This window comes from Eschrichtius robustus, chromosome 20 (genome assembly GCF_028021215.1).
Source record: "Eschrichtius robustus isolate mEscRob2 chromosome 20, mEscRob2.pri, whole genome shotgun sequence".
Taxonomy (NCBI): Eukaryota; Metazoa; Chordata; class Mammalia; order Artiodactyla; family Eschrichtiidae; genus Eschrichtius; species Eschrichtius robustus.
Genome location: NC_090843.1, coordinates 25,551,329 through 25,572,802, shown reverse-complemented (window position 1 = coordinate 25,572,802; position 21,474 = coordinate 25,551,329). Strand labels below are relative to the sequence as shown.

The following is a 21,474-nucleotide window of genomic DNA, read 5'->3' as shown; positions in this document are numbered from 1 at the left end:
AGGTTGTCTGGGCACTGGAAAAGCGCCAGGCTGACCTGTTGCAGGTATCTAAAACACAGGAACTGGTGGATGGGCTATCAAAATTTGAACTCCAGATAAGATGGACAGGGCAGATGGGTCTGGCTCAGGTACCGGAAATATCAATCAAAAGCTAAGGGTCATTAGAAATGGATGAATCACTGATCAGGGCAATGGAGACCGTATTCATTATTGTTTGTATGATGTCTTACCATTTATGAAACATTTGTACATATAGTATCTCACATTATCTCATTTCATCTCACACGAAAGAGTATATGATGAGTTGGTATCCTCAGTCAAAAAGATGGCTGCTGGGTCCTTGAGGGTTATTTGGTGGAAATTATATCACAGATCATCTCCAGCATCACTGCCATCCACAGATTTTTTTTGGTCCTACCTTGTGGACTCAAATAATGTGAATAACCCAGGGTCCTTGCCTGGAGGAGGTGGCAGCCTGGTTCAGTTCGGTCCACTAGTGGAATCGGATCAGAGGATGAGAGGCGGACCAGGCAGGCGAGGAGAGCTCTGGGGAGTCAGCTCACCTGGAGCCCGGCGCGTGGATGGGATGCAGGCAGTTGGAGGGATGAGATCACTGGGGTAGTCCACTCACTGCCGGAATAAAGGTTTCCCTGGCATCAGAATCCCTATCATAAAGACAGGTTCCAGAATGCTTGGGATTGAACTTGGACCCTGTGCTGAGGTGCCATGATAAACAGTGTAAGTGCAGCGGCCAAGCCACTAAATACCAGGGCCTTGAGTTCAGTTGCTGACCACTCAAGACCCATGTCATCTACAGAGCGGAGCCATCATGATGAGGCAGGTTATCTTGGGAGTCAGCAGATTCTCCCAGTGCTGCACTGGCTCTGCCTTTTGGTTTCTACTCTTTCCTCCTGAAGACGGCCTAGGGTAGTTCAGGATCTGTGAAAATGTGTCTGTGAGATATTAATAAAACTTCATGAAAAATGTTTTGGTGGTCAAATAATTTTGAAAAATACTGCACGTTCTATCTCCCTCTTGGACAGTCGCAATTCACATTAGTATATTCAAGGTTCTGAGAAGTCCTGCTGTAAAGAAATTGGCTTAACTTCAATTTAGCATTTCTCAGATACGAATACAGACTGGCAATCATTTTTTATTCTCCCAAACAGGAATAAAGCACATACCTCATTCCATTGTGTATGTCATAAACATTCTATTGCTGAAGTTTTTATAACTTTAACACACATAATCATTTAGTGCAATAGTATGTATTTTATGTACAACACCATAGCTACACAGGGGGACGATGTTGGATTGCTCCATTCAGTACTGTCCTTAGACCCAGGCAAGATGAGCTCCTACCTGGATCCTGTGCTTTAGAGAACCCTGCATATCACAGACACATGTATTTACTTCAAAAACAAACAAACAGGGGTGGGATAGGGAGGGTGGGAGGGAGGGAGATGCAAGAGGGAAGAGATATGGGGACACATGTATATGTATAACTGATTCACTTTGTTATAAAGCAGAAACTAACACACCATTGTAAAGCAATTATACTCTAGTAAAGATGTTAAAAACAAACAAACAAACAGGGACTTCCTTGGTGGTGCAGTGGTTAAGACTCCGCGCTCCCAATGCAGGGGGCCCAGGTTCGATCCCTGGTCAGGGAACTAGATCCCACATGCATGCCGCAACTAAGAGTTCACATGACACAACTAAGGAGCCCGCCTGCCACAACTAAGGAGCCCGCCCGCCGCAACTAAGACCCAGCGCAACCAAATAAATAAAACAAACAAACTCACAGAAGAGATCAGATTTGTGGTTACCAGAGGCAGGTGGTGGGGGAAGGCAAAGTTGGATGAAGGTGGTCAGAAGGTACAAAATTCCAGTTATAAGATAAATAAGTACTAGGGACATAATGTACAACATGATAAATATAACGAACACTGCCGTGTGTAATATATGAAAGTGGTTAAGAGAGTAAATCCTAAGAGTTCTCATCGCAGGAAAAAATCTTATTTTTCTATTTCTTTAATTTTGTACCTATGTGAGATGATAGATTTTCACCAAACTTACGGTGATAATCATTTCATGATGTATGAAAGTCAAATCATTATGCTCTACTTAACTATACACTACTGTCAGTCAATTACATCTCAATAAAACTGGAGGAAAAGAACAAACACATGTATTTACTGATGAACATTTGGGCATCTCTGTCACTCAGGATCTAGTGCTTAGCACCGGGACAGCATAACCTGTTTCCCTAAATATCCCCTCTTGGGACTAAACACTGTTCACGCTCCAGAGAAATGTTCCTCCGTTCCTTTTTTGAAGAAAATAAATTTATTTGTTTTATTCATCTTTGGCTGCGTTGGGTGTTTGTTGCTGCACGCAGGCTTTCTCTAGTTGCGGCGAGCAGGGGCTACTCTTCATTGCAGTGCGCAGGCTTCTAATTGCAGTGGCTTCTCTTGTTGCAGAGCACGGGCTCTAGGCGTGTGGGTTTCAGTAGTTGTGGCGCATGGGCTTAGTTGCTCCGCAACATGTGGGATCTTCCCGGGCCAGAGCTCGAACCCATGTACCCCGCGTTGGCAGGCGGATTCTTAACCACTTTGCCACCAGGGAAGCCCTCTCCATTCCTTTTGCCCTATGTTCTCAAAACAAAAGGCGACTGCATGTAAACGCACTGCAAGTCTGTGGACAGTTCTTTGGAATGCTGGTAAGATTTGAGCAGCAAAGTGCTTAGGTAAAAGAAAAAGACACATTTTAAAATTTGTCAGATTCTTCCTCTCAGATAACATAAATAGCAATAGAGTCTTGCCCACTACCTAGTATCTATTTTCTTGCCTTTCAATTCACGGTTCCAAAAGTACTAGAAAATTAGTGTGCTGTTCACAACAATTGCACGTGTGGCTTAAGAACATTTAAAAATAGCAAGCAAAGATCTTTGAACAAGCTACTATGAGACATTTTCTTTTGTTTTGGTTTTTTTTTAAATAGATCTTTATTGGAGTAAGATCTTACCTTAATTTTTAATGTAAAAGAGTCCTCAATGCCTCGTGCCAAAAATAAACATTCCAAATTGGATAGTTTTAAAAAATAAATAAAAATAGTAAGCAATTTTTATTACTCTAATTTTTATACATGTAGTTCTAGATGTATCATGCTTGAAGTGTGATACCAATTCTTTTTTATTTATTATTTTTGGCCGCATTGGGTCTTAGTTGCTGCACGTGGGCTTTCTCTAGTTGCGGTAGGGTGGGGGGTGCCGGGGGCTGCTCTTCACTGCGGTGTGCGCGCTTCTCATTGCGGTGGTTTCTCTTGTGGAGCACAGGCTCTAGGTGCGCGGGCTGAGAGCGCAGGCTCAGTAGTTGTGGCGCTTGGCCTTAGTTGCTCTGCAGAACGTGGGATCTTCCCGGACCAGAACACGAACCCATGTCCCTTGCATTGGCAGGTGGATTCTTAACCACTGTGCCACCAGGGAAGTCCCAATACCAATTCTTTACACTGGGAATTAAGTGGTTATTGAATGCAAAAATTGTAATTATTTTTATAAAAATATTTAATGGCTTAAATTTTTTAAAATTAAAGTAACTACAAAAGGGACTTCCCTGGTGGCCCAGCGGTTAAGACTCCACGCTCCCAGTGAAGGGGGCCCAGGTTCAATCCCTGGTTAGGGCACTAAGATACCACATGCCGCAGGGCATGGCCAAAAAAAAAAAATTTTTTTTTAAAAAGGGGGGAAAATAAAGTAACTGCAAAAATCACAGCTTTACAATATTTTGGATTTTGCCTTTTTAAAGATATATTTGTCAAGGTAAGAGGATAGAACATTTATTTTAACAATTTGCTAGCTTCAGTTTTTATAGCTTTTAAATATTTAAATATATAAACATAGTTAAAATGTAAATTAAATATTTAGACAAATATTTAATTTGTCCCAGGCCTGGTTCCAAAAAAAAAAATTGTCTGCCTTCCTGATGAATTTCTTGCATTCTTGAGACAGGGAGATAAAGGTGTGTGCTTTCATGGCAATTGTAGCATCCTAAAACATCCCCCAGCAGGGACTGTTGTGATGTGCTGTGGTTACCATCGGTAGGTTCCAGGAAAATCCTCTTCCCTGTCCCAAGAACTGGAACCTTCTACTCCAGCAGGGAGGAGTTCTTAAAATGGAGGGTGTTTGCCTAAACTGTGAGCCAGTTCTCCAAGAATTCTTCTCCAGGAATAGATCAGCTACCCAGAGAGTGTGTGCCTCCATTCCCTAGTCAAAATATATTGGACTAAGAGAAGCTGTACCAATAGCCGAGCAGATTGTCTCTCTTGGAATTTGAATTGGGCCTGAGAACATCCAGTGGGGCTCTATATGGGTGGCTAGATGGCAGGCATCACACTCGGGAGGAGCGGGGCAGCCCCTTACTGTGCAGACCGGGGAGCAGAGAAAGCCAGTCTGCAGTGAGAAAAGAATTCAACATAAGCACAAAAAGGAGCTGAAATGAGAGACTCCTGGCGGCCTTCTGGTTCTTTCCTGAGGTCTGGCTATACTCCTTCCCTGGGGTTTTGTGAAACACTATACCCTTATAATTCTCCTTTTTTTGCTTAATCGAATTTCAGTTGGCTCCTGTGACTTATAAGCAAAGTGTCGTAAATAATACAACCATTCTGTGTGTCTGTGTGTTTTCAAAACAGAAAGGCATAAATAAAAGGTTTTCTCTTTGGGTGGTTTGGAAGCAAAAATCAGATCACAGAAAATAACCGCCGCACAGGCCTCTCTCCAACCTTCAATTTCAGACACAACTGAGCAGCCTGGACCAAACCAATGACAAAGGTATCCTTCCAGGACAGTGAAGGGCCTCTGATACTTGCGGCTAAACTCCTAATTCCTGGACAACTTGGTGCAAATAATTGTGTGGGCCTCCAGGGGGAGCTCAAGTCCACTCTCTCTGTTTCCCCTCTACTTACTCCCGCCCTCCTGCTCAGGAAAGGAAAATTCCTAAGACTTTCAGAAAGGAGGGATCCTATTGGCTATTGGGCTAGTGGCCTTTTTTTGCGTGCGTGGGCGTGTCCATTCCCTGTGGCTGAAGTGGAAATGGGACTGGGGTCCGCCTCATTCTGGATACTGTCTCTCCCTGACTCAGGAAGGTACCTCCCCAACTGTTTTTTGATTGTTGATAGACCAACAACATATACAAGCCACTACCAAGTGTATCTATGAGAATGCATTTGTCTGCAAGTACCAGAAACTTGACCCAAACTGTCTTAAACTGTCATATATTGGTTGAAGCCCAGAGGTGGGGCAGACCACAGGTGTCCTATGACCGACAGGAATATGTATTAGGGATTCCAAGCCCACAGGTCGCTGCACCTGGCCTCTGCCTTGATGCTCTTCAAAACAGACATCTAAGGTACAGAAAGACCATCTATAATTTGCTCTTTGCCCCCAGGTTTTTCCTCTTAATGGGCAGAAAATGTTTAAAGCATTGCAGTGTAGTAGGCTGGTCTTTTACTCAAATTGGTCTCCTGCGAAGTCTTCTGTCTCTGCCGGTGCTTTCTCTTGGGTTGGAGATTTTAGCTTTTCTAGTCCTGCAAGGCTCCAAATTATAGGACATCCAGTAAACTTGGATTGCAAGACACTCTCAGCAAAACCATACTACACCTGCTTTAAAACAGGCTGCCTCAGCCTAAAACTTATCTCTCTCATAGGACCAACATGAAGACTAACACATGCCAACATCCTGATTTTTTCCTACCATTTCCCATTCTTGATATTCTACAGTCTTGATAGGCCCATAGTTTGTGTTTCAGACACCAGTAACAACTTCAGGATCACCAGCTTCCCAGGAAGTCACTGCTCTCTACCCCATTTCTTCTGCTCAAACCTACATCTAATGACCTTCACAGTATTCATGTCTATATACAGCTCTTTTTCTTCATCCTTTGCCTGGATGCTCCAGCTACCTTTCTGCCCTTCAGCCTCCCTGCTCCAGTTTCAGACAACTCTCCCATATAAAACCTGCATCCCTCATAAGAACCTGCTGTATAAAAAAATAAATAAAATAAAATTCAAAAATTAAAAAAATAAGTAAAACAGAAAAAAAAATAATAAAACCTACATCCCTCTTTAAATTTTACCAAGAGATTATCAAAATTTTCATTGTATAATTGAGTAATCTGTATTAACTGCACAAGCCCCTCTTCTATCCTGTGTGCTTGGAAATATCCCAGATCTCTGCATGCAAGAACATAGATGCATTAATCATAAAAGGAAAAGAAAAAGATAAATTTGACTTGATTGAAATTAAAACCTGCTAATCAAAAGACACTATTAAGAAAGTGAAGAAACTTCCTTGGTGGCACAGTGATTAAGACTCTGTGCTCCCAAAGTAGGGGTCCCGGGTTCGATTCCTGGTCGGGGAACTAGATCCCGCATGTATGCTGCAACGAAGGAGCCTGCCTACCACAACTAAGACCCAGTACAACCAGATAGACAAATATACTTTTTTAAATTAGCAAAATTAAAAAAAGAAAAAAGAAAGTGAAAAGACAAGCCACAGACTGGAAGAAAATATCTGCAGTACAAATATTTGATAAAGGATCCATATATATAATTATCATATATATATCCATAATGGATCCATATATATATATAAGTATGTATAAATACATAATTCCTATAAATCAATAAGATAAAGACAGTTTTTTTTTAAATGGGCAAAATACTTGAAGCACTTAGAAAAGAAGATATTCAAATGGCCAGTGAGAATGTAAAAAAATATGTTCAACATCATTAACCATTAGGGAAGTGCAAATTAAAAGCAAAAGGAAAGATTATTATACACTTCCTAGAATGGCTAAATTTAAATGACTAATAATACCACTTGTTAGCTAAGATGTGAAGCAACTGGAACTCTCTCATACACTGCTGATGGGAGTGTAAAATAGTACAAGCACTTTGGAAAGCTGTTTGGCAGTTCCTAATAAACTTAAATGTACACTTACCCTACGACCCAGCAATTCCATTCCTAGTTATATACTAAAAAGGTTTGTAAAGGAATGGTCATAGTAGCTTTACTTATATTAGGCCCAAACTGGAAACAACCCAAATGTCCATCAACTGAAGAATGGACCAACGAATTGTGGTATATTCATACAGTGGAGTACTTCTCAGCAATGAAAAACATACTGCTGATATACAAAGTGACATGGATGAATCTCGAAAACATGTTTAGCCAAAGAAGCCACACGCAATAGATACTGCAAAACAGTATACATATACTATAATAATAGGCAAAACTAATTTCTGGTGATAGAAACCAGAGCAGTGATTTCAGTAAAAACTGGAAAAAGGCACCAGGGAACTTTCTGGAGTGATGGAAATGCCCTATATCTTGATCTAGGTGATGATCACACAAGTGTATACATTTGTAAAAAATAATTGATTCCATTAAGATTTGTGCATTTTCCTTAATGTAAATAATATCTCAAAATAAAATGCCTTTTAAAAAGTGAGGTACATATGGAAACATGTATGGAAATATGTTAATATAAATGTTTCAGACATTACATGAAATTTCTAAAAAAAAAAAAAAAAAAGTGAGGTACATTTCATATGTACTGTTATGGAACAATGCTCAAGATATGGTGCTAAATAAATAAAACCAGGTGCAGAACAATGTTTTGATTTCTTTTTCTAGAAAAGGATTATGCATATGCATGTATATCTGTGTAAGAATGAAATCTCTCTAGAAGGACCATATCAGAAGTTGCCTCTGAGAACAGAAAAAAATTATAGTCAGGAAGTTTTATTTATCTGTGTTTTCCTTTTATACCTTTTGAATTTTGTATTATCCATTTAAATATTTTTAACATTTTAATTATGTTAAGTGCAAAAGCAGAACATAAAATTATATGTACAGTGAGACTGTAAAAATGCATTTAAAAAAAGGAAATGAAATATCAAATGTAAAAGTGCTTGTTGGAATTGCAGTTATTTAAAAATCTTCCTTCTACTTTACTGTATTTTCTACATTTTTCATAAATATTTTACCTTTGTAATCTGAAAAGATAATTATTTTATTTTTTTTTAAATTTATTTATTTATTTTTGGCTGCCTTCCATCTTCATTGCAGTGGCTTCTCTTGTTGCGGAGCATGGGTTCCAGTAGTTGTGGCACGTGGGCTCTGTCGTTGTGGCACACTGGCTTAGTTGCTCCACGGCACGTGGGATCTTCAAGACCAGGGATCGAACCTGTGTCCCCTTCCTTGGCAGGTAGATTCTTAACCACTGTGCCACCAGGGAAGTCCCAAGGTCATTATTTTAAAAAGGGAAAGTGAAAACACTCAAGAAAAGGATAAAAGGTGAATGCTGCTTTTTTTTTGTTGTTCAAAAAAAGTAAGTGGCCTGGGAGGGATACATTAGGAGTTTGGGATTAACAGATATACACTACTATGTATAAAATAGATAAACAACAAGGACCTACTGTATAGCACAGGGAACTATATTCAATATCTTGTAATAACCTATAAGGGAAAAGAATCTGAAAAAGAATATATATATGTATATATTATATATAACTGATCACTTTCCTGTACACCTGAAACTAGCACAACATTGTAAATAACTATACTTCAATTAAAAAAAAAAAAACAACAACTAAGTGGTCAGATTTCCCCATCAGAGCCTGGGGAATGCCAGGCCCAGAGCGGGGGCCTGGACCAGAGGGGTTAGGTGGGGGCAAGCTGTCACCCTGCACAAAGTGGTGGCTTGTCTGGCAAAATCAGGACTCCCAAGGCAAAGTAGGGACTTGTGGCAGATCTCACTTATCCTGAGTGGCGAGGACACAGAACAAGGTCCATTCTAACCCAGCTGTGAGCAGCCTAGCATGGATACAGGAAACTGTCTGAACACAGCCTTGAGAGTGAATATGAATACTTTCCATGTTGACTCCTCAAAGCATTATTGTCCCTACTCCATTGTCTATATATTTACAGGCTCATAAGAAACTTGGGAGAATATCTTTAAAGTCCTTAATCCTGGATTTCAGCCCTCTTTTCTTAACCCTTGGCCTCATTGTACTTTCTGGGGTACACTCTGCCCCAGTTCAGCCCTCAGCTAGGATGCCACAGCTGAAGCCACACTAACCCCACCTCCAGCAGAGCCCTGGACTCCCCCAGCTTCAGGAGCCACCTTGTGGAAGCTTGAGAGTCTGTTCTCAAAGACGTCATGGGATGCCATCTTTGGGATGTCACGTGCAGTGGATTTATATTAAAAGAAACTAGTCACACTGGGGCAGGGAGATTACATATTGTCTCCGTTTTCTCTGCTATCATTAAATATATATATATAGAATGTGATGCTATAAAGGGTCTCTGAACACAAAATTAGAATGTTGTTTCTTCCTCCTAAGTTCTCCTGTGCCCTCTAAGGGGGTTCAGGGAACACGTCTGTTAAGGCACTAGCCACACATAAAGATAAGCAAGTCCCAAGGAATTCACAGCCCAACCAAGGGGAAGAGAGAGGGAAGATGGGAGAGACTGAGCCGCAGAACACAATTTCTTATAATTCCAGTGAGTCATGACAAAAGCACTAAGGGAGATGATCCTTTTACGTTCCTTTTAGGAATGAGCAAGTGGAGGATTTCCTTTGGGCTGGTGAGATTTTTTTCAAGCTGAGAAAGAAAGTGGAGGGAACTGCAAAGAAGAACTAGGGAGTGGAGTAGGGAGAGTGGGAATAGGAGGGCAGTCATTCCTTCTCCCTCACACCGGACAGAGAAACTGTCATACACTTTCAAAGGATATAATCATCACCCTTTAGTAGCTTTCTACAGTAGCTTTTGAAAAATTAATTTCAATACCCTCTAGCCAGTACAGAACCCTTGTAAGAAGGAAATAGATGGGAAAGCTGAGGTCCAGAGCTGCTAAAGTCATTTGATGTTAAGTCACTCCAGCCTTAAGAGAGAGACACCCTTATCTCACCATAGGAGCTGAAGGGGAATTTGGTTCATTCTTCAAAATGGAAAATCATTAATGTTTCTTCTGACAATATACAAGAATTATAAACGGTTTTTTCAAGCAATACAAAAAAACAGGACTTCATAAGTTTACTCCCAGGAGATAAATGTCATCAACAGATCTTTTCGGATTTGGGCTAAGCAGGTTCTGGACTATATACAACAGAAAGGGACTCTGGGTACCTTACATAGAAAAGGAACTTACTAGGAGGATGTTATATAGTTCACAGCACCAGAGGGAAAGCAAATTCAGAAAGATGGGCAAGAATGAAGGGGAACTAGGCAACCAGGAACCCAGCCAAGGTCAGGATCCTGGACAGTCTAGTTAGGATGCCACTTCTGCTGCCAGAGGACATGGGACGGCTGCCATCACTGCCCCTGAGGCTCTGGATGGCACAGCCACCACCGGCAGCCAACTAAGTTCTAAAACGTTCCTGCTTCTGGATTCTAAATCCAATTGGCCAAGTTAAGGACACACACTTTCACTCTGGCTGCCAAAAGCCTGGAGAGTGAGCGTGTCTACCTTGGGGCACAACTCTGCTGTCACCCAGTCCCATGCAATGTTGAGTCTCTCAAGAAACGGAGTGAATCAGACGGCCGAGGGCAAATAAATGGCAAATATTCATTACATGTGTATTCATTCAGCTTTTCTGTTTGTGTATAAGTTGGATTTTATTATACACACTAATTGGCAAGTAGATTTTTGTTTTGGTTTTGGTTTCTTTAGGACAGTATATCTTTTCATGCCAATACAATAAATTCCCCCCTAAATTCCTGTACAGTATTTATTGTATAGATATTGTCAGTATTAATTTAATCAAGTTTCACTCAATGGACATTTATTTTTATTCTTTACTATTAAAAACCACACAGCTGAGAACATCCTTGACCAATTGGCACTCGTCCTAGTAGTCCCTCAGGATAAATTGCCAAAAGTGCAATTGCTGAGCAAATGGCATATAAAATTTTATCCGTCGCCAGATTGACCTGAAGAAACATTATCCTTTTACACCTTCACTAAAACTTATGAGAAAGTCCAAAAGGGATTGTCTCTTTCACTGATCTGATTCTAATCCACATGTTAAAAGGAACCATGCCCCAAGTAGCGTTTAAAGTAGGAGAGGGAAATGGAAGCGGAACTTTCTGTGCAGATTTCTCGGTGGCTCTAGCTACGTGGAACGCCAGGGAATCAGGTGGGGCGCGCTTCCTGGCGGCGATTCGCGCTTGGGGCACCTGGGCCTTGAACGGCTGTCCCTAGACGTGCCAGTCAGTTTCCCTCCCCACTCGGCCAAGATAACCTACCCGGGGTACTCGCAGTGTAAATAAATAAATAAACAATACGAAGCCCAGGATGCGAGCGCCGAGACTCCTGTTCGGGGTCTAATGGGTCGGAGCCGGCCTTCTCCGGTCATCGCGGGCCTAGCCCCGCTAAGGCCGACCCCGCCAGCCTGCCGCCCCCCGGGCTTCCCCAAACGCGGTGAGGACCCCTGGAGGAGAGCAGGGAGAGAGGCAGCAAGAAATGACACCCTGGGACCGGGATCGTATAGGACGCCGGGGACGCTGAAGCCCTCGTTGCTCCGTTCCTGCCCGCCAGTTCGGCTTGGGGACCAGAGCCCAGGACCCAGAGCCGGTAAACCCGGCATCCGCTGCCGTTTTCGAAAGGCAGCCCGGCGCGCCCGGTCTGTGGCTTGAGGAGGCTCCCGGCCGCCTAAAGCAGCCAGCGGGTCCCATGGTGTAATGGTTAGCACTCTGGACTTTGAATCCAGCGATCCGAGTTCAAATCTCGGTGGGACCTCTCGGAACCTTTTGGTTGTACAGTTCCTGTTTTGGAGGTCCCTGGAGGCAGTGGCCATCTCAGGCAATGCCGGCGCCCCCCCGTGACCTACCTGACCGCGATTTAGGGTCCCTCCCTCTTTCTCAAGATGCTTTCATTTCAGAACTTGCCTGAAGGTCGCGGTGCGCATGCGCGAGACTCGGGGCGGAAAAGTAAGTGTCTGTGGGGGCTGGAGCGTGACTTTAGCTTGCCGGGGACGGCCGAAGGCGCCCGAGGGATCCCGAGGATCCCGCTTCGGGCGGGGAACAGTGGCAGTCTTCTGGTCTAGGACACGCCACCGCCACCTCCACCCCCACCCCCGCCCCGCAAGCTGCCGGGAATGCTTCTCCCCATTGGCTAACATGCAGAAGTGCCAAACACTTCTGCTCTGGAAACCGCGAACGAAATGGCCCAACGGAGCCGAGGGGAGCGGGAGGGAATAACCGACTGCGGAGGAGGGCGTGTGTTTGGGGGTCCGTCCGCCCGGAAGTCGGCCAGATACTGAAGTGTGTCTGTCTGGGTTGTCCGCTACTCGGGCAGTAGACTGCGAGGTTGTCTTTCAGTCGGAAAAAAAAAATCCCTTAGTCAAGGAATCCACTCTTCAATCCGTTTCAGCCGGTCAGGGTATCTCTGGCGGCGGTTTCTCGCCGTATCGATCGGCTATTTCTCCCGAGCAGACGATAGGAATCTCTATGGGGTTCACCCGCAGGGCTGAGCGAATCTCTTTTGGCGAATTTGTCCAGGGTCGGTGATTTGAGTGCTGACCAAGCGCACGTGGTTTGCAGGAAAGGCTGTACCTCTGGGGTAGCGGGGAAGAGACGTACACGGAGTGTTGTCTTCTTTGGATTGGTATCTGGGTTTTGAGAGCTGTCTCTCGGGGACAAGTGACGAGGGAACCCGCTCACGCATTGTGATCCCCCTACAGGGTGACTGGCGCTGTGGTTATACGGCCCCGCGCCTTGGGAGGATGCCATGGAAACAAAATCCTCGCTCTGCTCTCCCCATCTCTCTCCTGAGCACCCTTCCTCCCCACCCCACCCCACACACTCCTTAAACATTTGAATGAATCTGTGTGTATGAGCGATCCCAGCTTCAAAAATACCTAAACATGAGATGTGGGAGGACTTGCACTAACAGATATTAAAGCTTATTATCAACTATGAACTATAGGAATTAAGACAGTGTGGTACTGGTGAAAAGAAAGACAAACATACCAGTGGAACAGAATAGAGAGCCCAGATACAGCTGCACACATACTTGGACCAGTGATTTATGACACATATAGCACAACAGAGCAGTGGGGAAAAGGACCTTTTTTTCAATAAGTTATTATGGGACAATTGAGAGTCCATATGGAAAAATATGAAATCAAATTCCTCCCAGTTTACACTAACACAGCAATACATTGCATGTGAATTATAGACCTTTATGTGAAAAAAAGAACAATAAAGCTTTGGAAGACAACATAGGAGAATATCTTCATGACCTCAGGGTAGGGAAAGTCTTCTTAAGCAAGACACAAAAGGTTCTAAAAGTTTGATATATGTCACCATATTAATATGATATTCTATGTTTTTCGTATCAAAAGACCCCAATAAGGAAGTGAAAAGTAAGCCATAGAATAGGAAAAGATACTTGTAATGCATAACTGACAACTTGTATCCAGAGTATATTAAAAGCTCCTAAAATTCAGTAAGAAAAAAGACAAACAACCTAATGGAAAATAACAAAAGACTTGGACTGGCACTTCATAGAAAAAAGGAAATGCAAAATAACTGGTACACATGAAAAGATGCAACACATCAGTCATCAGGAAAATGCAAATTAAAAGCTCAATGAGATGCCATTGAGATGCCACTCACCAGAATGACAATGCTGAATGTTATCGAGAATATGGAATAATGTGAATTCTCAAAGGAGCGTAAATTGGTGGAAAGCAGTTTGATATCTACTGAAGTTGAAGATATCATACCCTATGATCTAGCAATTTCACTCTTGTACATATACCCACAGAAATGTGTGCTTTTGTGCACTTAGAGACATGTGTAAGAGTTTTGGGCAACATAATAGCCAAAAATTGGAACTCAAATGTCCACCTACAGTAGAATGGATAAATAATTTGCAGTAAGTCCACACAATGGAATATTACACAGCAACACAACAAATGGAAAACTACATGCAAGGAAATGGGTGAATATTTTTTTTTAAACTATTGAACAGAAGAAGGTAGCTACAAAAGGATAAATGATAAATTATTCCATTTGTATAAAGTTTCTTGGGACTTCCCTGGTGGCGCAGTGGTTAAGAATCTGCCTGCCAATGCAGGGGTCACAGCTTTGAGCCCTGGTCCAGGAAGATCCCACATCCCACATGCCGCAGAGCGCCACAACTACTGAGCCTGCACTCTAGAGCCCGTGAGCCACAACTGCTGAAGCCCGCGCACCTAGAACCCGTTCTCCGCAACAAGAGAAACCACCACAATGAGAAGCCTGCTCACCGCAACAAAGAGTAGGCCCCCCTCGCTGCAACTAGAGAAAGCCCGCACTTAGCAATGAAGACCCAATGCAGCCAAAAATAAATAAATACATAAATAAAGTTTAAAAAATAAAAAATAAAGTTCCTAAACAGGCAAAACTAACTACTGTATATTGTCTAGAGCTGCAAACTTAGATGGTAAGATTATCCAGCAAAGCAAAGGAGTAATTCACATATAAGTGAGGATATGGAATACTTTGGGGAAGAGAGAGGGCCATGATTGGAAGGGGGCCAGCAACAGTCTTCCAGGGGTACTGGTACTATTGTATTTCTTGTCCTTAGGTGTAGGTTACATAGATTGTTCACTTTACAAAATTTTGTTAAAATGCGCACTATGTTGTGTGCACTATTCTGAATGTCAATTTAAAAACTCAAAAAGTAATAGGGGCTTCCCTGGTGGCGCAGTGGTTGAGAGTCTGCCTGCCAATTCAGGGGACACGGGTTCGAACCCTGGCCTGGGAAGATCCCACATGCCGCGGAGCAACCAGGCCCGTGAGCCACAATTGCTGAGCCAGTGCGTCTGGAGCCTGTGCTCCGCAACAGGAGAGGCCGTGATAATGAGAGGCCCGCGCACCGCGATGAGGAGTGGCCCCCACTTGCCGCAACTAGAGAAAGCCCTCGCACAGAAACAAAGACCCAACGCAGCCATAAAAAAAAAAAAAAAAAGTGATACACAACAAGGTCCTACTGTATAGCACAGGGAACTATATTTAATATCCTGTGATAAACCATAATGGAAAAGAATATGAAAAAGAATGTATATATATGTGTAACTGAATCGCTTTGCTATACAGCAGAAATTAACACAACATTGTAAATCAACTATACTTCAATAAGTTAAAAAACAAAACAAACAAACAAAAGTCAAAAAGTACCTGCCTAGAGACATGTTTCTGCCATGATCACACATGAGAAATCTGAGATCAAAAGTTGTCCACAGAGAGGGAGTCAGGATACAGATCCTCTCTCTATTCTGAGCCAGCCGAACCACATTCAGAGGATCAGGTTCAATTCTAGGGATCACACAAAGACTGATAAATTTCATCCTGCCACTAACTGGGTGGGTGCATTTGGGTAAGCCATTTAAATGTTCTGAAATTGTAACTCTGTGAGGTGATGGATGTGTTAACTAAGCTTACTGTGGTAATCATTTGGCAATGTATACGTGTATATCAAATCATTATGTTGTACACCTAAAACTTATACAATGTTATATGTCAATTGCATCTCAGTAAAGCTGGAAAAAAAAAATTCTGCGCTCATCTGTAAAATGACAATAACGGTGACTTTTGCATAGCAGTGCTGTAAGACTTGGTAAAATAGTAAGCAAAAAGTCCTTTTCTCTGTGTCCCATCCATGAGAGGCTCAATAATGTTAACTGCTAGAAAGATAACCAGAATAATAAAGACTATGGAAAGTCAGACTCTTGCGAAAAAAACAAATGCTTATATGGGAAGGAAAATAAAACTTATAGAGCACTTGTTAGTTGTCAGTTTATTTGCCTAGTTGTTCCTAGTCTTGGTTGCAACAGAGGCAGAGAATGAGGACTCGAGGGTGGAAGTTAGAGGGGCAAATGGGAAGAACTTTCTAACAGTCTGAGCTGTCCATCAATGGCACAGGCTTGAGAAATTTTGAGCTTCTGGTGCCTGGAAGTCTGGAGTCAGGGAGCTCAAAAGTCTTTGTCACATGGGGTGTAGGAAGATTTCTGCACTGAGATAGAGGTTGAGCTCCACAAAAGTTGCCCTGCCTTCTGCCCTGAGCTTTGATTCTTTTCTTTTATATTTTTAAATTTTTAAATTTAATTTTATTTATTTTTTTATACAGCAGGTCCTTATTAGTCATCAGTTTTATACACATCAGTGTATACATGTCAATCCCAATCTCCCAATTCATCACACCACCACCCACCACCACACCCCCACCCCCGGCCACTTTCCCCCCTTGGTGTCCATACGTTTGTTCTCTACATGTGTCTCAATTTCTGCCCTGCAAACCGGTTCATCTGTACCATTTTTCTAGGTTCCACATATATGTGTTAATATACGATATTTGTTTTTCTCTTTCTGACTTACTTCACTCTGTATGACAGTCCCTAGATCCATCCACGTCTCTACAAGTGACTCAATTTTGTTCCTTTTTATGGCTGAGTAATATTGCATTGTATATATGTACCACATCTTCTTTATCTATTCGTCTGTCAATGGGCATTTAGGTTGCTTCCATGTCCTGGCTATTGTAAATAGTGCTGCAATGAACATTGGGGTGCATGTGTCTTTTTGAATTATGCTTTTCTCTGAGCTTTGATTCTGCTGGGAATCCTCACATCCACTCAGGACTTACTCCCCAGGACCTTTCTCATCATGTCTCCAGTGGCTTTCACCACTTTTTGTTTGTTTGTTTGTACAAAGATCCTCAATAATATATCTGTTTTACATCACAAACCAGTTCACACATACACAAAACTGAAATAAAAGTTTGAGAAACAATATTCACCTTTATTCCATGTAAATTGCACTCTGATATTTTCTGTTTTTATTCTTTTAAAGCTGGTCTCGAGACTTCCCTGGTGGTCCAGTGGGTAAGACTCCATGCTCCCAATGCAGGGGGCCCAGGTTTGATCCCTGGTCGGGAACTAGATCCTGCATGCATGCCGCAACTAAGAGTTTGCGCGCTGCAACTAAAGATCCTGCCTGCCGCAACTAAAGATCCCGTGAGCCGCGACGAAGATCCCGTGTGCTGCAACTAAGGCCTGGCGCAGCCAAAATAAATATAAATAAATAATAAAGAAAGAAATAAATACTAAAAAAAAATAAATCTGGTCACAACTACTAAAGTGATTTCACAACTACTCACTAATGGTTCTGAACCCACCACCATCCCCTCTTCCTTCCCCTCCTAGCTCAGCTTCTCTGGGACTTCTCTCTCTGAGACCCCCCTCCACCTTTCCTTCCTTTTCCATCCGCAGTAGCTGAGGGGAGAACCTCTCTCTCCTCCTTGCCAACAGTCTGAGGAGCCCCTACCATAGGTTTATTTCACGGAAGGGCCCCCCAGGGACAGCGTTGTCGGGAAGGTAGCGCCTGCAGGATGTTGTCCTTGCCTGGAGTGACCAGCAGAGGGCAGAACACCAGGACCTCCAGGGAAGCCGGGTCTGTGCCTAGCCTGGCCCCTCCCTTATGCTAGATTCCCAGGGCTGTCCATTCATTATCGTCTTTGATTTATTCATTTGTACATGACATAGTGTATATTCAATACACAATGCCTGGCGCATAGTAAGCCTATAAAGTGGAATCACTCAGTCATTCCACACCCATTTGTTGAGCACCTACTATGTTCTAGGTGCTGGAAATACAAAAATCAAAGATTTGACCCCCGTCCTCAAGGAGCTTGAAACTTGACTAATAAATGGAAGACTAAAGGAGAGTTTAAAATGAAAGGTTATAGGCTTAGGAGTACATGTAGACACCAAAGGTAAGTGAAGTCCAGCTAGGTAAGGTTAAAAAAAAGAAATACAGACCAAAGCCCAGAACAGCATGAAGCGCTACCATTTGTGTAAAAAGAGGGAGAATGTTTATATGTGTTGACTTGTATCTGCATAAAACATCTCTGAGAGCTCATGTGAGAAACAGGTAACATTGGTTTCTCCAGGGAGGAATATAGGAGAAGAGGAGGGAGGGACTGTTCATGGTATGCCATTTTACACTTCTTTCTTAAATTCTGAACTACCTAATTTTGAATGACCTATTCATTCAGTCATAAAGGAGAGAATCTGGAAAAGCTTTCCTAGAAGGGATGCTTAAACCTAGTTGTGACTCTGCATGAATTAGCTGGATACAGAAGGTGTCTCAAGCCCAGCATGAGCTGGTGGAGGAATTAAGAAAAGCTCCACTGATGGAGCCCTGGGGGCAGGTGGGGTGAGCAGTGGGGAGAGCTGAGGCCTCAGGGGTAAGCAGGCGTAAGCAGGACCCTTACCCATGGTGTGGGAAGGGCCTTGGTGCTAAACCCACAAGTCTTACAGGAAGTAAGCAAGGGAGCCACAGAGAGACACTGCAGCCAAGGCATTGGGGGTGGGAGTAGAGGGGCCAGATGAGGGGAGCTCAGTGGGATGCTGTTGGAACAAAGGGATAGACAGATGAGTGTGTGAGCAGGGTAGAAGGTAGAGTCTTGAGGAATTTGCATCTGATCAGACGGCATGGGGGAGTGGGCAGAGTCCTCGTCTCTTCTTGGCCTTTTTCTCCTCTCCCAGCCCCACTGGTCTGTTTCCTCAGCTCCGATGCTGCAGGTGATGTCACCCCCTTCACCCATTTCCGTGGTCTGGTAGAGAAAAGTCAGAGGGGCCAGGGGGACATGGAGACACTACTGCAGAGTCACCCCCCCACCGACCCCAGCTTCTAACCCTCAGAAATGGTGGAGGGGGGCAGGGAGTACGAGCATTTCGATGCTATTTTGAGCCCCACTTTAAACCCTGCCCCTGGATAAGCATCCTGCCTTCTCCAGCAGGCCGGGGCCTCTGTCTCCCTACACAGGACCAGACACATGTTGGCCCAGGACAAAATGAAAGTGTGGGACCCTTGTTCAAAAATTGAGAATTTCAAGATGGAAGCAACAGAGTGTTAAATGAAGCACAGGGCCCTTCTAAGCAGGGGGCCCCGTGTGACAGCACAGGTGGAATACACCCACAAAGTCCCCAGGCCTCAAGCTCAGCTGGGGAACTAGTGGGAGGTGGCTGGGGGCTCTGACTAACTTTCCCAGAGACCCTGAGGTCAGGGTTGGGTAATTGCCCTCTGCCTGAGGTACCAACATGCTGAGCAGATAAGACCCCGGCCCCCACTCCACTCCCTAGGGCTGCAGGGGTGGAGGGGGAGCTGCCTGATCCACTAGGCAGGATTTCAAGCTGCAGCCAGCCCTAGGAGCTGAGCCTGGAATTAACGAGTCAGCTGTCTCCTCTTCCCCTCTCCTCCTTCTGATGCCTGGGAATTTCATCCTGGGAGTCCCAGGCGAACATGCAGTGTGGAAGGAAGGTGCTAGAGAATTTGAAACTTGGGAATTATTCAGTTGGATGTTAGTTGACCAGGAAATCAGAAGTTCAAGAGCATCCCACCCGCCTTCCTCCCTTTTCCTGGCTTGGCATCATTTTACTGCTCAGGATCATCAGAATTTCAATGATCGTGTCTCTGCTTGGTGTCCCCACACCTCTGACCCTCTCTGCTTGGTCTTTTCACGGCCCTCTTCCTCCATCCCAGTAAAGCAAAAGTCCCTAGGGGTTTGTCAATCTGGTCCATCATCTGGACGTTGGTGGCCTTACAGAGTGAGCGCTGGCCTGGTGAAGCCCCAGTTTGGTGCCAGCGAGGAGATACCATGTTCCAAAGATGAGGTGCTGTGAAGAGCCTGCTGGACGTGCTCTGACCTGAACCAGTAAAAACATCCATCTGGTGCTTTCCTTTCATGGCAAAAGGCTCAGGGTTCTGTGGGGTGGAGGTGGAGAAGGGTGGCTCGGATAACTTCAGTGACCCACCCTCAGAACATCATTCTTGCCCTCTGAACTTGCTCATGTGAAGGAAGGAATGCTGTCACCAGGGCACAAAATACTAATTCCTTTGAAGTGGAAGCTGAGATTGCCTTTGGCCACTGGAGGCTCCCCTGGCACTAGGAAAACAGACAGAAAAGGGAGTCAGGCTGTTGGGCCCACCACTGATCTTGAGGTCCTATGATGGTCACCACATCTTAGGGGGACTAGGAGGGTACAGGTGGAGCCAAGAGAACCTCTGGGGCACTGTGCCCTGAGTAAAGGTGTAAGTAGATAAGGTAAGGGGTCCCTGGAGAAAGAGAACCAGGCATGGCTTTCTTGACATAAGAGAAGCCATTTTTGGCCTAAGCCATTTGATGATCTAAGCCTGGCCACAATGCTTGCCCTTGAACAGGTCTCAGTAATTAAAGATCTTAAGGGAACAAAAGAATGCAGAAACAAACAACTGTTATCAGGTGAGAGAAGTTATTGTACTATATCAAAGATAATATACCAGTTGTAAAGACTCCCAGTTCTGCTTCACTGGTAAAGATTAGCCTAAAGCGCTCAACCACCAGATCAGCTGGAACCTAAGGGATAATGATGTGGACCTTTTTTGACCCTCATGACTTCAATCAACTCAAGCTTGGACTCCTGTGGACCCTTCATGAATATGCATGTATCCTTAGCTTAAAACTTCCCCAATTTTACTGCTTTGGGAAAGATCCCTGGTGTTCTCCTTACTTGCTGTAAGTAATAAATCCTTCTCCCACTCTTTGGCTTGGTTGTGTCTTTTAGCTTGACACCCACCAGGAGGCAGACTGGGTTTTTCAGGTAACAAAGGTGAGCAGAAGAAACCACTGCTCTACCTGGAGCCCTGATAAGGGTTCAGAGTCCTGAGGAATGAAGGTGGGAGTCAGCCCCTGGACCAAGAACTCCAACCAAGAAGGAAGCCATAGCCCATGACCTACACCCATATGACTGTAGCCCCCATCTGTTTTTCCTTTCTCACTGATGGAGCCATATGGAATATTAACACTTCCCCATTAAAAAAAAAAAAAAAGTATTATATTTAAATGTTTCCTCTTCTTTTCCTGCTCTTAAGCAGAGTATATTGGGGTGGCTGAACTTATTATTGAGGTCACAGAATGGGGTAGTGTGGTTACTATGGAATTGGGAAAGGAGTGGACGGTTCCCGGGAGATCCTGGATTCTGACCAGTGGCCCATGACCTCACCTGTAGGAGCAGGACACACCGTGGGGCTGTGGCCCACTGGGGAGGGGTTGAGGGAGTTTGCAGCTCAATGTATTATGTTAGGTTTGTTTTCAGCTCAATGTATTATGTTAGGTTTGTTTTCAGATCAATGTATTATGTTAGGTTTGTTTTCAGCTCAATGTATTATGTTAGGTTTGTTTTCAGATACTTGCTTTCAATTCTCTCTCTCACCCCCCAAGCCAGAAACTCGTCAGCATCCTTGACCACTACCTGTCCCTCGCCTATCTCTCAATGAGATGTCAAGATCTGAAAACTTTATTTCGCAAAGAACTCCCCCTCTAGACTTATAGCCACTGCCCTGACCCACCTCTTCCCTGAGCTCACAATCATCTCCTTAAC

General features: G+C 43.8%; 1 non-coding gene across 1 annotated transcript; it reads left to right on the top strand.

The window, feature by feature from the left end:
- The first annotated feature begins 11,732 nt into the window (after positions 1-11,732).
- TRNAQ-UUG (transfer RNA glutamine (anticodon UUG)) lies at positions 11,733-11,804 on the top strand. Its single transcript has one exon. It is a non-coding gene; the product is annotated as a tRNA-Gln (tRNA).
- Positions 11,805-21,474: the final 9,670 nt, after the last annotated feature.